Below are 11726 nucleotides of genomic sequence, written 5' to 3' on the forward strand. Positions count from 1 at the left end.
TCGGAGGAGTCTCAAAGCGGCTAACATTCTCCTTTCCCTTCCTCCACCACAACAAACACTCTGTGAGGTGAGTGGGGCTGAGAGACTTCAGAGAAGTGTGACTAGCCCAAGGTCACCCAGCAGCTGCATGTGGAGGAGCGGAGACGCGAACCTGGTTCCCCAGATTACGAATCTACCGCTCTTAACGACTACACCACACATAGGGTGGACTATTCTTTTCTTGCAAGCTTTCTTCTTCCTTGCAATGGTAATTTCTAGATAGTATTATGCATGGGTGCATTCAACACTGTTGACCTGCAAAATCAAGTGGTGATATGTGTTCTGTATCTCCAAACATCTAAATAATGTCACTTTAGATAACCACCCAATGAAGTAGATGCACAAACATTTCAGTAAAGCAATTTCACATCAAAATCGTTTATTGGTTGATTGATTGTGTCAGTAATGAAATGGATAACTGAAGATATGAATTCCTGGTGGCAAGATTCCTTGGGAGTCCAAGCAAATTGATGTAGATTACATGAATCAGAGAAGGCTCTACACACACACACACACACACACACACACACACACACCTCTTGAGATATTCAGATCTCTATTTGCTTCAAAATATGGTTTGACCAAATGGGACAAATTCTTCTAAGCCATAGCATGGGTGAGTCTCATCTTTGCTGTTTCTTTTACACTATTTTGATCCCAGGTGGTTTGCTGTCTCTTTTATTCTTCATCAAAACCTGCTGATGTCACCCATAATTCTCTTTATTGAGACTTTTCCAACTTCAGCACTGGAGTCCTAATAAACTCTGCTGTCGACTGGTTACACCCGCAGCATTCTGGTCACCCTATTAAGAAGAGAAGAAGAAGAGTTTGGATTTGATATCCCGCCTTTCACTCCCTTTAAGGAGTCTCAAAGCGGCTAACATTCTCCTTTCCCTTCCTCCCCCACAACAAACACTCTGTGAGGTGAGTGGGGCTGAGAGACTTCAAAGAAGTGTGACTGGCCCAAGGTCACCCAGCAGCTGCATGTGGAGGAGCGGAGACGCGAACCCGGTTCCCCAGATTACGAGACTACCGCTCTTAACCACTACACCACACTGGCTCTCATTATAAAGAATATAATGGGTTAGGTGAGGCTGGCCAGGAGGGGAAATTTGACTCATTTTCCATTTAAAGGTATAATGATCCAACCCACACTTTCTGAAGTGACGTAAGAAATGAAACACCACCTTTGCTTGAAATTTTCTGAATTTTCTGATGCAGTTTTTCAGCCAAATATGGTTTACAAAAATGTATGCACTGGAGAAAAGTGTGCATGAATATGCATATTTTAGTGAAAATAGCATGCATATTAGGAGAAACTGCTTGCAAAAATGTATGCTTTAGGCAAAGATGCATATAAAACGTGTTTACTAGAAAAGATTTGCACTAAAATGTTGAAGAATCTCTCTATAACGGCATCTCTTCGTTTCTGGTTTTCCCCATCTTAAATTCAGGTCACCTCATTCCTACATCCATTTGTAATGTCTCCCCCTCTCAATATTGTTACGAAAAATGAGCAATGCAGCAGCGTGCTCCAGGTGGCTGGATAGCCAAACAGGATGTTGATGTTTTGGGACTGTACCGTGGGAACAAAGGACAGTCTATTCAGTGTACTGAGCACCGGATGTTAGCTCAGAGTGTCACATGATCTGTACTGGAAGTACATGGGTTGAGTTATTCTCTCTCTGCTGTTGGTGATGAGAGAGTGGAGACACGTTTTCTCTGTACTGCTGGAAAGACAGGAATAAAAGCATGTAAATACATTTCTGTCTGTCTCTCTCCCCTCCCTGGGATGGAGGGGAGGAGTGGTGTGTTCTTCTCACGGAGAGGAGGATCGCCGATAGAGATCTCGCCTGATTTTGCCGGGAGTCGCTGACAGGGAGGTCAACAAGGAATGCAAGCCGGGCACCTGGAGGGTGGCCAATTCCTCTGACTTATGTTCTTATTTTTATTTTGGTATGTTCATTTGTCTGATATACATATTTTTGTGAGCAATTTTTCCTACTGCAATGTAGGAAATCCATGTTTCATGGATGCTTTAGTTGAGATTCCTGTATTGCAGGGAATTGGGCTAGAAAATGGTTGAAAATGTATATTGAAGCAAATACTTTGTCACAAAATACACCAGAGATGGGGAACCCTCAGGCCCAGGATCGAAATGCAGCCCTCTAAGGATAATAATCTGTTCCATCATCCTTTGCCTCTGATCATATCCATGTTTGCTTCTGGACTCCATTGGCTAGTAACCCCTGGAAGTTTGTCCAGAAAGGAAAGCAGCCCTTTGACTAGAACTAGGTTCACCACCATAAAATATCTAAATAAAGTACATTTTATGCTAAAATACACATTGTTGAATGCACTTTGATGCATTTTTTGAGTCAATAGATTCATAATAAAATTCAGAGGAGTGGAAAATCTGAAGAGAAAAATATCACTATAATTGCATTCGAATCTGTGAGAAGCAAATTAAAGCTTTTCACTTAAAAAATGCAAAATGAATGAAATTATTCTGTGCCATAGTAATCAGAATTAGGAAACAGTACAACCTAGGACTCAGCACTCAGGGCTGATTTCCTTAGGAATGGATAGGTTTGATCTTCATGCAGTCTATGGGACTCTCAAGAGTCTCCTCCAGCACCATAATTCAAAAGCATCAATTCTCCGGAGATCAGCCTCCTTTATGGTCCAGCTCTCACTTGGCTGCATCTTAAAAAGCAGAGACATCACCTTGCCGACAAAGGTCAGTATAGTTAAATCCATGGTTTCCCCAGTAGAGATGTATGGAAGTGATAGATGGACCATAAAGAAGGCTGATCGTCGAAGAATGGATGCTTTTGAATTATGGTGCTGGAGGAGACTCTTGAGAGTCCCATGGACTGCAAGAAGATCAAACCTATTCATTCTTAAGGAAATCAGCCCTGAGTGCTCACTGGAAGGACAGATCCTGAAGCTGAGGCTCCAATACTTTGGCCACCTCATGAGAAGAGAAGACTCCTTGGAAAAGACCCTGGTTTGGGAAGGCTTGAGGGCACAAGGAAAAGGGGATGACAGAGGACGAGATGGTTGGACAGTGTTCTCGAAGCTGACCAAACTGTGGGAGGCAGTGGAAGACAGGAGTGCCTGGCATGCTCTGGTCCATGGGGTCATGAAGAGTCAGACACGACTAAATGACTAAACAACAACAATCTAGAAAGAGCCCTGCTGGATGAGTACACATTTGATAACCTTACCCTCCATGAATTTTTCTATGCCATCTGTGTTGGTGGCCACCACTACCTCTCCTGGCAATGCACTTAGATGGGAGTTGGAAAGGATAGTTATGAACATTTCTCTGGACTTACCCTGGAGAGATTGGCCTACTTTCCTGGAATGGACTTCACACAGCATGGGCTTCCTCTGCCACATATTCCAAACTGAAAGTGCTTGAGAGGGCAGTACCACATTGAGCAAAAACCTTTACCAAATCCACACAGCCACATATTTGTTACAATGCTGAAAAAGAAAGAAAGAAAGAAAGAAAGAAAGAAAGAAAGAAAGAAAGAAAGAGAAAGTCAGAATGATGGCCTGTGTGAGTTATATTATCCATGAACATATCAAGGGGGAAATAGGCTGTTGAAAATATTCTTGGGCATTAAACTCTTGATGATGATGATGATGATGATAGTAATAATAATAATAATAATAATAATTTATTATTTATACCCCACCCATCTGGCCGGGTCTCCCCAGCCACTCTGGGTGGGTTCCAACAAGATATTCAAAACACAATAAAACATCTATTGACTCACTACGTTGAGCAGAATGTGTATGATAACTGGCCAGATGAAGGGGGTGGCAAATACTCCAAGCAAAAACACCTGAGAATTACAAGCTTCAAGCCTGACAATCATTCAGGAGTGGAGGCCAGAGGCATGACTGTAACGCTGCCCTTGAACATTCCAAGTACAAAAGTGTAGGGCTCTGCTTAGCCCCGCTTCCTTGGTTCCAGTCCTGAATCAAATTGGGAGTCAGGTTAATGCTTAATTAGGGCTTATAAAAGCTGCTGGATTATGCAGATTCATGGAGGAGAGGGCTGTCAAAGGCTACTAGCCATAAAGGCTGTGCTCTGCCTGCAAAGTTGGAGGAAGCAATGCTTCTGGTTTCTGGAAATCACTCGAGGGGAGAGTGCTCCTGCAGCAGCATAGGAAGGTTGGTTGAGGGAGTTATTTTTTTAAAAAAAACACATATTCTGGCCATTTTGTCACCCCCTCAGTGATGACACCCGGGGCGGCCTGCACCCACCGCACCCCCCTTCCTATGCCACTGGGGTGAAGACACTCCCAGATCACTGTGTCAGGCAGCCCAGTATGGTCTGGGGCAGTTAGTGTCAGGAGCTCGTCCTACACTTGAGTAAGACCCTGGCAGAGACACATGCCTGACTGGCATGTTCTCTCCCTCCTGGTCAATCATTCAGGAGCTTCATTAGCTTTCTTCAGCCCGGACATCACAGCGACTGATGCCAACAGACACCGGCACACTTAGGGATCCGCAGAGTTTGCGCAGCTTGCGTAACAGACCTCAACAACTCAGCATTTTGGCTAATCTACACACGGAGCACTGCAACATGGCTCCCTCTCTCTCTAGCATCAGACAGCAAAGAGAAAGAACAAAGGACAATAGTCCCACTTCATGGAACACAGTAACACAAACACCCTGTCTCTGTCACTTCCCATTCTGTGGAGTCAAAACATGCACCATCATGTGAAAGACAACAACCCCATGACTGCAATCACAGAGCAGGAATTCTAACGGTCAGGGAATCAGGAAGGAAGGCTGCAGGAGTCTGTTTCACCAGCCTGTTCCCTTCAGGGGATGTGCTAGGGAAGCAGATCCCAGGAAGATTGGAATCCCCTTGCAAAGCAACACTCTGCAGGTTTAGACACATGCGGACATTGTGTGGGGAGGCGATTCGGCCTAGAAAGTATTGCAGGCTGATTGCATCAGCCAGTTGCATCAGCTAGCAAAAACTCAAGCCTGCAGACTCACTATCTCACACAGCATTCTGTGAATCCCGACAGCGTCTGCCCACCGCCTCAGCCTACAGCTGAGGGGGAGGCGGTGGTGAGGCTCCATGCAGCGTGCCCTGCCTTGGCTCACACTGCCCCCATGGGCAGCTTGCCGCGCCCCCATGAGTGGCTCGTTCCACCCCTGGCTGCAGGGCTTGTGTGCTGCCCTGGGCACCCAAGCGGCTAGCTATGCCACTACTTCACTCAATTTGGCTGAAACCCAAATCTGCCCGATTCTCTCCAGGCCAAATCTAGGACAGATCCCTATAAAAGGGGAGTGTTTTAAAACTTGGGGGCAGGTGAGATTGGACCGACAATGGCCTACCTGTATTTCAAATGTTATATAGACCCACAAACACCAATCCCTCTCCAAATCAGAGAGCCGATTTTTTTCCCTACAGGGGAAAGTTAAAGAGTTCAGCTATGTTCAAAGAGGCACTCATCACAGGGAAGCACTACATGGACATAGCTGGGAATATATGACCACTAAAAAGAATAGTGGCAAGCATTTCCAAACCTGCAAGAATAATATTGAAGAGTTGTCTACCTTGTGCAGCAAACTGCACGTTTGCCACATGGTGCAGTAGTCCTAGAAAGAAAAGGGCAGGTATGCTTGGAGCACAATCCTTTGTCGAGCCAACACATGAGTAGGTCACGTGAGAGGTTTGGATCAAATGGGTTGTCTATGCAAGTTGCCAATGCAGAAAGAGAGAGGGAGAGAGGAAAGAAGAAGTTGAAGTTGTTAATGACCATGTTTTTTTAAAAAATGATGTGGTGGTGGTAATTTGGGATTTCATCATTTGGGATTTCGTCTTTACAAAACAGCGCTACATTAATCAATGTTTCACACATCAAAGACGACCAGCAATATTCAGTTTCATTCAGGGCTCCATGGTAACTCAGCCCAGCGGCAACCTCAATTCAAGCAGCCAGAGATTTCAGGGGCTGCATGGGCTCCTCTTATTCCCCTGAGCCCCTGCTGACATGCAATATCATATTTTAAGCGGGAATATGCAATGTATGCATGCAGCACACACCAGGGTTTTGCAACGTAGGAGGTTAAGAAGGAAGTACCCCCAAAAAAACTTCTATATAAAGGTAAAGGTAAAGTGACCCCTGACCATTAGGTCCAGTCGTGGCCGACTCTGGGGTTGTGGTGCTCATCTCGCTTTATTGGCCGAGGAAGCCAGCGTACAGCTTCCGGGTCATGTGGCCAGCATGACTAAACCACTTCTGGCGAGCCAGAGCAGCGCACAGAAACGCCGTTTACCTTCCCGCCGGAGCGGTTCCTATTTATCTACTTGCACTTTGACATGCTTTCAAACTGCTAGGTTGGCAGGAGCAGGGACCGAGCAACAGGAGCTCACCCCATCGCGGGGATTCAAACCGCCGACCTTCTGATCAGCAAGTCCTAGACTCTGTGGTTTAACCCACAGCGCCACCCATGTCCCACAAACTTCTATATACTTCTGGCCAATTCTTATTGGCTTGCTGGGAGTGGCATGGGTCATATTTTTGGTTTGACATTTAGTATACCTATGAGAGGAAGTGCATAAGTGCTAGGTGCATTGAGGCATTATTGAGGAGCATGTTGGGATACTGCCAGGGAGGCAAAGTCCATCATAGCCCCCAAGCCGGCTGCCGGACGATCCATCGACCTCCCGTAGACAGGCAGTATCAGCAATTAGCGACACGAAGCCTCAGAAATGGTATTGCCACATTCTTAGGCTGGTGCACACTCTATCAGCAGAATTCACACAGCGAAAGATGCACAGCAGGAGAGCATTTTTCCAAGTTTATTCAGCGTTGATCAGAACAAAGAAAAACATGACTGCCTGCTTCGGTATGCTCAGGCAACAGCAGAAACGAAAGCTAAGACACAACAGAAACATCCTGTGAAACAGGACAATACGCAGGCTGTGACACAAACATCCTGCTCCCTTTTAAGGTGGAACGGAAATATCCTAACAGAGCATTGAGGCATTATTGCATTAAAAGCCATCTGTCACAGCCTTATGCACAGTGGGTTGGGGTTCTTGTGACTGCTGGATAGCAGTGCCAGGGTTCACATGCTGAGTTCATGTACCCAAAGCTCACTTAAAGGTAAAAGGTAAAGGGACCCCTGACCATTAGGTCCAGTCGTGACTGACTCTGGGGTTGCGGTGCTCATCTCACTTTATTGGCTGAGGGAGGTCATGTGGCCAGCATGACTAAGCTGCTTCTTTTTTTAAAAAAAATATTTTTTATTAACCAGCCAATCAAATCAAATCAAATCACATCACATAAATTCCAAATTCCAAAGCCGAATTTTAAATTTTGTTGAGGGAACCCATATTTCAAGGTCCGAAGGGGGATTCTGATCATCTTACTGCCACTGCATTAATGTCCAAATCAGTCCAAACAAAGTTCATAATTCTATCCAGTCTTATCTTGCTGTTTCCACATCACATCTTGTTCATATATTTTCTCTTTTTTCTTTATGATCTCTTCTGATAGTCTCCTTAAGCCGATAAACACCAATAATAATCCTGTGTGGATTTTTCTGTTCTTCCAGTCCTCAAATCGAGATGGTTTGCATATATCATCGCCTTCATAGATAACAGCGCTCTTTCCATCATTAATTACAGAACTGTCGTTCTTAAGTCCCTCTGAGGAGTTTCACTCACAATATAAAAACAGCTCTATTTCTCTATTTCTCCTCTCAGACTTAAGTCCTCCGACAGAACTTCCCAATATGGCGACGGAATTTTTAACTGCGTCATTCCAAAGCCCTTATACATTCCACGCTCTTCTTAAAACATGCTTTGGTTCGAAAGTTTATCTCCACACAGCCTTAAATCCACAGCTTAAGTCCTTAAAATGACATTTCTGACTTGTGAGGGGGGGATTCTTGTTTAATCACATAAGGGAAAGAAAGGAAAGTTTTTTTCCCCTCCCCCATCAGTCCCTTTGCCATACCGAGTCTTGGCGTATCTTCTCATGATTTATACTTGTTCCTCCGACTCGTCTTGTTTTATCAGAGATCTCTTCTGTTAGCAGTCTTTACTCCCCCTTCTTCCTTGAGATATGTGCATTCGCTTCATCCAAATTGTTTCTTTTGAAGTTCTTGCAGCTAGTGGCGTGGATCAGAGACGGCGTCCAGGAGCGCCAAAATCCCACAGGAGGGCATTGTGCCTAGTGCCCCCATCCCCACAAATTCGGGGGTGGTATAGGGCACAGCAGGCAAGGGCAGTCCCCCACCACAATTCTGGGGGGGGGGGGTAGGGCGGCTATTTACTCCCATCACAGTGTCCAATTTACCTTGTGTGGGTCGGAGAGATGTTATTGTCAGCCATCTTCTGATGCGCCCCTAGTGGTCCCTCCATGACTAAGCTGCTTCTGTTGAACCAGAGCAGCGCATGGAAACGCCGTTTACCTTCCCGCTGGAGCGGTACCTATTTATCTACTTGCACTTTGACGTCCTTTCGAACTGCTAGGTTGGCAGGAGCAGGGACCGAACAACGGGAGTTCACCCTGTCGCGGGGATTCGAACCGTCAACCTTCTGATCAGCAAGACCTAGGCTCTGTGGTTCCTAAACCTTGGCTGGGGAGACTATGGACTTACCTTACCTGTGCACTTTCCATGCATAATTTGTGCTTTAAGGCTCTATGTCCAAGCACCCTTTCTTTTTTTCGTTTCCCCAGTCCAGAACTTTCCCCATGAAAGCTCTCTCTTTACCCCTGAATCAGAGCAAACAGCAATCCACAGAAAACCTGAATTGCCATTTGTTGTGCTTCGACTTTAAAGAGCGAGTTTTCGTGGGGAAATCTCCAGAGCAAAAAGAGGGAGCACTCGGACACAGAACTTTAATGCATGGATTTGTGCCTGGAACGTGCAGGGCAAAAAGTTAAATCCTAAAACAGCATCTGTTAACATGCCCAAGGGAATGAAACATCGTTTCCATATCAGAATAAGACAAAACGCTTTCCAAATTTGGCATGCAGATATTCATAAATATGGCCTTTCAACTGTTACTTTGCAGGTGTGGAGGCAAATGGCAACCTGCCACACCAGTCGCGCGAGACAACTGGATTAATTGGCCTTAATACTTTATTGCTGTTGGCACTTGTCTGTCTCAAGAGGCAATGAAATACACCTCTGAGGGGTGAAGTCAAACCACTGGAGAATCACAGCGCCTGCTGTGGCTGCAGAGACCGGTAACTTGTAACTGCTGCCTCCCTCTTTTACTTATTTCAGCCATATAATAACTACAAAGAGAAACAGAAGCACACACCTTACCTTCAGCAGCCAGATTCATCCATGAAAGAGCAAATATGAGAAGTCGAAAGACTCCCATGGGCCCAACACTCACAGGGCACCGTGGCCACCAATGGCCCTGCAAAAAGCAATAGTATGTCAATAAGAAACTGGAAATTGTGAACTGGAGAGAAGTTCACCTTTAAATGCAAACCAAATAAATTTTCTCCCCCTTCTTTAATTTGGGACCTAATAATAATAATAATAATTATTATTATTATTATTATTATTATTATTATTATTATTATTATTATTATTTGTATCCCACCCTCCCCGACCGAGGCCAGGCTCAGAGCGGCTAACATCATAAAAACAACACAATATTCATAAAAGCAGACATCAATTAATTAAAATACAGTGGTACTTCGGGTTACATACGCTTCATGTTACATACGCTTCAGGTTACATACTCTGCTAACCCAGAAATATTACCTCAGGTTAAGAACTTTGCTTCAGGATGAGAACAGAAACCATGCAACCGTGGCACGGCAGCAGCAGGAGGCCCCATTAGCTTAAGTGGTGCTTCAGGTTAAGAACAGTTTCAGGTTAAGAACAGACCTCCAGAACGAATTAAGTACTTAAGCTGAGGTACCACTGTACATCTTAAAATTAATTCAGACAAGTTAAAATCTGGGCAGGTGGCAATTATCAGGTTGGAACTGAGAGTGATTAATACTTGCCAGGACCAACTGTTTCCACTGATCATACAAGGACGTGTGAGTGAGTTGGGGGTCTCCTTCAGGCTTGTTTTATACAAAGGAATGTAAGTCAAACTGCATCCTGCCCAAAGGGGGGGACACAGAAAGCTGCCTTATACCAACTCAGACCATTGGTCCTGCTAACTCCGTGTTGTCTACACTAACTGGGAGTGACATGCCAGGATTTCAGATGGAGACCATTTCAGACTAAACCAGGGACTTTCTGTAAGCCAAGCAGACTCTCTGCCATTGATCTGTGGTCCTTCCCATATGTGTTCTCTCTGATCACCATTAATATTCCCAGGTACCAAAGTTCATCCACCCAGCACCACCACATCCCTCCTTTCCTGGGTGATTCTGCTTCCTGCCTGATGTCACCTGTGAAGATGGAAAGGGTGTTTCTTTGCCCCCTTGCTATCTTGCATACTCTTAGGTTGTGCGTCTACGACCTTCTTTCCTTCATTAGTTCCACTGGCCACTGTCAGAAAGCCCAGCTTAGGTAGGCAGCATGGAACGGAGTGTGTGTGTGTGTGTGCGTGTGTGTGTGTGTGTGCAGTGCTGTATTTACATATAAGCTAAACAAGCTATAGTTTAGGGCCCTACGCTCTTGGGGCCCCCCAAAAAAATTAAAGGAAAAAAACTGGATGTACATTTCCAAAATATAAGATAAAAAACAAATGAAATAAAACCTACATACAGCAACAGTGTTTTGTGTTGTGTAGGCTCCTATGATGTAAGTAATGGGCCTTGCCTGCTAGCCTGCTCCCGGAAATATCACTGGTTTGCTCCTTTCTATATATAGTGGTTTTGACCAAACTGCGGGAGGCAGTGGAGGACAGAGGTGCCTGGTGTTCTCTGGTCCATGGGGTCACGAAGAGTCGGACACGACTAAACGACTAAACAACAAACAGAAATAGTGCGGCAACAGCGGGAGGCCCCATTAGCTAAAGTGGTACCTCATGTTAAGAACAGTTTCAGGTTAAGAACAGACCTCCAGAACGAATTTAGTTCTTAACCCGAGGTACCACTGTATAGGGTGCCTACATTCTGCATGGACTGATTGCATGGCAACATGTGCAAATGGCTTTAGATACCTATTAGGTCCATAAATTACCGTATAGCATATATTCAACACACACAAAAACAGTGACAATTCGTTGTTGACAAAGGACAGCTGGACACATAAAGGGCCCCATTATCTTCAGTAGCTTAGCTCATCAAACCTAGATCCGGTCTTGTGTGTTTGTGTGTGTGTGTACAAATAATTGAGGTCTACTTTGAGAGGCAGGTGGGGAGTTGCATTCCTTACTTGTCTGGCTTAAAATTCAACCCAGATAAGAATTTAGGTGTCACCGTCTTCTTCTGGTGATTTGAGTAAAGAATTTCTGGTCTCCCCACCCCCAAAACTTGTATTTCTGAGCTAGGAAATCTCAGCAGCATCGCAGCTCACCTCCTCCAGTTCAAGTTCTAAGATGAAAAAAATATCTGAATAAAAATTTGTACCTATATTGTATTTGTAGAGGTGCCTTTAATAAAAATAAAAATCAAACAAACAAACAAACATTTGACTCTGTTCCAGTAGCTCAGGAATTAAATGGGGTGGGGGTGATGAAGATGGAATGTCTTATGTGAAGACCATTCTGTCTT

General features: G+C 44.7%; 1 long non-coding RNA gene across 1 annotated transcript; it reads right to left on the reverse strand.

Annotated features, from left to right (window-relative positions):
- Nucleotides 1-397: 397 nt before the first annotated feature.
- On the reverse strand, nucleotides 398-9442 carry LOC128411653 (uncharacterized). Its single transcript, XR_008329870.1, has 4 exons — nucleotides 9364-9442; nucleotides 5632-5767; nucleotides 3381-3531; nucleotides 398-842 (listed from the first exon to the last, which is right to left on the reverse strand). It is a non-coding gene; the product is annotated as an uncharacterized LOC128411653 (long non-coding RNA).
- Nucleotides 9443-11726: the final 2284 nt, after the last annotated feature.

This window comes from Podarcis raffonei, chromosome 3 (genome assembly GCF_027172205.1).
Source record: "Podarcis raffonei isolate rPodRaf1 chromosome 3, rPodRaf1.pri, whole genome shotgun sequence".
Classification (NCBI taxonomy): domain Eukaryota; kingdom Metazoa; phylum Chordata; class Lepidosauria; order Squamata; family Lacertidae; genus Podarcis; species Podarcis raffonei.